Raw genomic sequence first — 5,752 nt, 5'->3', positions numbered from 1 at the left:
GCAATTGGTTGCTCCTAAGAGTCTTAGATATGACAAGGGTTGTCAAATCAGCAACACCGCAGTCAAGAGAGCAACCAAGACCATCACCGCTCCCCCTAGGACGACTTTTAACAGCTGATAACTCAGTTGCCGGAGAATGAGCTATTGGAGTTGTTGGTTGAGGGGTAGTTGGATCAGTTACACTTAAACGGGGACGCTTGGATCCTTCAACTCGTGGTTGGCTACTTCTTTTAGGGCCGACAAATTTAGAAGCTGATTCTGTGGATGTTGTTGGTGCTGCACAGACAATAAGTTTACCTTCTTTGAATGATTTAGCCGCAGAAATAACCTCTTCCCTCGACTTGTTAATGTCACTAAGTACAAGCGACGTAGCAATTTCAGCCCTGTACAAGTTCATTGCGTCCATGGTGCCTAGCCCGCAGTCAAAGGGTCTGCCATTATAAAGGAGCATGTGAATCATCATATAGGTACCACAGTCATTGGCTGAGTATCCTAGACCTTGCCATGCAAAGTTAATGTTAACAAGTTTAAACTCAGATACTGACTTGCCTTTGTCTAACCCTTTGGAAACCAAATACTTGCATATTTCGATTGCCTGTATGTATTTGAAAATGGAAATGAATATAGATAATAAGCAAACATGTGAGCATTATATGTAGAAGGCAGATATATGAAATTCCTCAACAGCTTAAAGTTTAAAAAAAAAACCAATTAAACTTTCATAAATATCAGTTAAAGTTTCATTGAATTTGAGTTAAAATTCAAAGAACTCAGGTTTCAGGTTTTGTAGATTAGAATTTCTGTGAACTAGTTTAAAGTTTCAGAAATTATAGTTAAGTTTCAAATTTTGGAGGTCAGGTTTAGTTTCTGTAGATTAGAATTTATGGGAACAAGTTAAAGTTTCAAATATCATACTTAAAGTTTCATAGTTCACGTTTAAAATTTCAGTTTCAAGATTGGGTGTTCAAATCATTGGTAATTGTTAAAGTTTCATATTGTTGAATATAACATTTAAAAGTTGGCGGTTAAAGTTTTTGAGTTAAGTTTTGTGAGTGAAGTTTCAAACTAGTGGTTTAAAGTTTCAGAGAATGTATGTTGAAATTTAAAATTGGAAGTTTCAGTAAATGTTAGTTAAAATTTTGAAGATGACGTTTGAAGTTTCAGTAAATGTGAGTTAAAAGTGCAAAGTTCAGGTTTTAATTTTTTGTAGAATAGAATGTATGTCAACTGGTTAAAAGTTTCAGAAATTGTAGTTAAAATTTCAAATTCCACGGTTAGAGTTTCACTAGTAAGATTATGTTAAAATCCATGTAGACTCTTGAAGTTTCATTTTTTGGGGTATAAAATTTCATAGTTCGCAGTTAAAGTTTCTAAACTAAATGTTGATTAAAGTTAGCAAGTACTGGTTTAAAGTTTCAGACAATGTGTGTTAAAATTTGGAGTTGGACGTTTAAAGTTTTAATATCGTCTTTTTGCTAAATTTTCAACAGTTGATGAATGACTTGAAGTTTTAATACTGTTGTAGGAGTAGAATTAAAGGTACAAAGCTTGGGTGGAATGACTTACAGTTATAAATGCAATATTTGAGATAGGTAAAGTATCGAAATCTTCGCTGTATGAACGGTTGTCAAGGTATTCAACCTGCTTTGCGGGGAAATTTATACATACACAACTATAGTGAGGCGAATCACCTGATAACCCAGGAATGAAGACCTGAGGAAATCCAACATAAACCTATTAATTAAACTTACAATTAAGAATATTAAAATTATAAATTGAGATAATAATGGGTTTAAAAAGGTTACACATACCAAATCAGAATCCAGCTGAAATTGAGATACACAATCACTGACCCAAATGTCCCATGTTGTGAATATATCTTTAGTTAGGTCTAGAACTTCCCCCTTTTGTTTGGCTTCCCAAATTTGGAGTACAAGACTCTGTCATAAGATAGGGAACTCATAAAAATTTCACACTTTGTTGTGAAAAGTAAGTAACTGTGAAAAATGCGCACATACAGTGTGGCTAAGCCCAAAGAAACAGCGAGAAGTTTGGACTGGGGCAATTTTATCAGTCATGATCTTGTTGAGTAACAGAGACCAGCACTCGATAACATTGTTCGTGATCTCAAGACCGGGTTGTAACGACCAAATGTCCTCCCTCGGAATGAAGTACAGTCTTGTGTAGGATACGATTGTTTCCCTACAAAAAATGTGCAACTAGGAAGTCAATACAACAAAAGAAAGGGTACACAGTTCTTATAGGTAAAACAATATCAACTAATATAAAGTTCTTATAGGTGACTTACAGTTTACTATAGTTCTCCGATTTATTGAAGATGTAATCCATTACATCCTTCCTCCTGCTAAAAACGGATGTGAATAGTCTGTTGTTGCGGTGTAAAACATCAGACACAAAAACCTGGCTCGGATCGGGTCCACCACAATCAAAAGAGCAACCGAGGTTCTCAGGGACAATAGACATGCAAGAAAGTTTGGTTTTTGAATGAAATAGGAATGGATGGTGAACACCATCAGTTTGAGGGACATATATTGCAGGAGCCTCTTTATTTGCCTCATCCAAACCTTGCACCATATCACCTGAATGTTGTTCAAGTACGTCTGCTGCAACAACAGCCACAACCACATCCCCCTAAGAAAGCAAATCAATCGGAATCTCTTCTTCTCGCACCTCCTGGAGAATGGCATTTACTTCAGCAGTAGTATAAACCGGCACAAAACCAATTAGTTGTGTAATAGACAAATCCGGTACTTTTTGTTGAATGCCTTGGACATCCCCAACAACTTGTACATCCATCAAATCGATAGCATTATCCTTGTTTTGAATGGGTGTAGAAATTTCTATGTTGTTCAAGTGTTGGTCTGATGAGTTTTCAAGGAACTCACCATCAGCTTCATCTTCCATCGTATCAACCCCTTCCTCTACCCTTGCAGAATGGTGTATGTCTTTATCTCCCGAAGTAGTATAATAGTCATTGGTGACCATATGAAGGGGCGATAATTCTTTTTCAAAGAATGAATGAGACACTTCATCATTTTTGTCGTGAAGAAAAGTACAACAGCGAGGTCACATAAAACGCCACTAATCTGCTCCATTTATTTAGAAGCCTCATCTTGTCGATTTGGATTGGCCACAGGATCTTGCTTAAACACAGGTGCATTGTCAAATACATCTTTCATTCGAACGGATATATCAGCTACCTCATCAACATGAAATTGAAGCTCATCAGATTGAAAGAAGGCTTGTGTGGACTGTGAAGGAACAAGCTTGGTTTGATCAATCTCTGGAGTTGTTAGACGCTTAATCTTCGAAATCGCATCTGAGTACCATGCATGGAAGACGATTGAGTTACGCTGCATCTGTAGGTAAAGCTCATGTACAGCCTGCAATGCAACAATACAATCCAAATGTATTATTAGAATTGCAAAGTTCAGGTTTCAAATTCTATATACTAGAATTTATGCCAAAGTGGTTTAAAGTTTCAGATAATGTTCTTAAAATTTCAAAGTACACAGTTAAACTTTCAGATAATGTTGTTAAAATTTCAAGTACACATTTAAACTTCAGTAGGAAGTTTGGGTGTTAAAATCAATGAAAATTGTTGAAGTTTCATATTGTGGTTATAACATTTTAAAGTTGACGGCTAAAGTTTCTAATGAATGCCCAAAGTTATCTGAAACTTTAAACCACCTGGCATAAATGAATGCACATAGTTTTAATGAATGCTCATCAGATTTACTCGTTTCTAATTAAACAGAATGATAGATTGACAAGCTTGACTTACATCCACGGCTCTAGCATGCAATTCCTGGTCATCCTCAACACCTGAAGGTAGTTCGATCTGAATGAACTTCTTCTCGTTATCAGGATGAGGTGTGGAAGCCAACAACAACGGACGGGTGACATTACTTGAGATGAGATTATTATTATAGGTAGGGTCAAGGCAAACGAGGATAGACAACTCGGTGAAAATGTCACGACCCAAAGACCCACCAACCAAATCACCATCTAATCTAGAGTTAATACTACTTTGATCCCAATATTTTATCAGTGGGAGCTCATGAGGTGAACTTTTGCCGCGGAAGACAAACCTCTGGAAATAGGTAACCATAAGAAAAGGAAGACAACCACGTAAGCGGTGTCTTATTATTCCCGACTCGAGACCGGCAAAGACAATGCCATCTAGCACATATTAACACCAAATCATATTGATTAATAAGACTAACATCTTCAACAAATGAGAGAAGCTTCCCGTCGACACCGTTTTGAGGTAGGGGCTAGGAATTCGACATCATACCGAACAATACAAACAGTCTAATAAAGTCGTCCCCCTCGTCCTTGTCTGTCCTCATATCATCATATAGCTTACCTAAAGGGATGTATTGAGATGCAGTTGTCACATTATATCTTTTCCTCCATAATTCCTTCAATTGCTTATTTAAAAGCTCAGACGACTCCTTATTACGACCAGTCACTACTAAATCAAGTTCCCTAGGACCTAATGGTAATAGGAAGCAGTCGTGTACATCATGCTTCGACACAACAAACTCTTTAGATTCAGAAGCCCTAAACACATGTGAGCCGTGATTAAAAGCTTCTACAAACAGGTGCACATGATCAAGAGGGTACTTGTCAAGACGTAACTCGAGCAACCCACCAAACCCGACTCTCTTTACCGCTTCTCTTTGTGCATTAGTAAGCTTAGATATCAATTTCACAAGCCTCTTACCTCGACATTTTACGACTGTGGAGGGGGTAGGTTTAACAGCGGCTTCTACGACCTCACAATCACCTTCACCATCCATCTGAATAGAAATTAAAAAAAAATGGGTTAAAGTTAAATTTCTTTACAAATTGGTGTATTGAAGTTAAGTAATTGATGCTGATTTATTTAAAAAAAATTCTAAAACTTTAAGCCTCAAATTTGAAATTTCAACACACTCAAGTTGAAACTTCAACTAAGCAGATGGTATATTCAATTATGAAACTTTGAAACTTTAAGCCTCAATTTTGAAACTTTAATCCTTTAACTTTGAAATTTCAACTCACACACGTTCAAACTTCAACTAAGCAGATAATATTTAAATTCTAATTCAAACCCTTGAAACTTTGACGATTCATTTTCAAGTTTTAACTAACAAATTTAGGAACTTCAAATAATAATAAACCTATTTCAATACTTGATTAATAAATTCACAATAACAAGAATCAATAGGGCATGAAAACTACGAATGCAGGTGAAGACAAAGATGGGCATGCGAGTTGAATCAAATGATAAAGAAGACAATAGAACTATGAAGGAGTTATGAAGATGAAACCTTTCAAGTTTTTGGCATGTAAAAATCGAGTTATGAAGATAAATACACTCGTGTTTTGGGCATGCAAAAGACGAGTTTTGAAGATGAAGACAAAAACAGAAAAAAAAAACAACAATGATAACAACAACAACAACAACAACAACAACAACAACAACAACAACAAAAACAACAACAACAACAAAACAAAGACGATAAAATAATAATACAAGGATGAGGATTAATATAGAGTTAATGCAATTAAAAATAGAAGAAATTGAAGAATGATTAAGTATACCTGAAATAGGATGATAATGAATTTGCAGAAGCCGAGTTGATTGGGAGTTCACAGGATTAAACAGACGGAATTTTTTCAAATTAATCAGACGGTTTTCTGAAATGCAGAGGATGAAGAAGTTGAAACGTTGAAGAAAGTA

The sequence above is a fragment of the Silene latifolia genome, chromosome Y, assembly GCF_048544455.1.
Source record: "Silene latifolia isolate original U9 population chromosome Y, ASM4854445v1, whole genome shotgun sequence".
Taxonomy (NCBI): Eukaryota; Viridiplantae; Streptophyta; class Magnoliopsida; order Caryophyllales; family Caryophyllaceae; genus Silene; species Silene latifolia.
The sequence above is the reverse complement of the archived record's forward strand: the minus strand, read 5'-3'. Positions refer to the sequence as shown.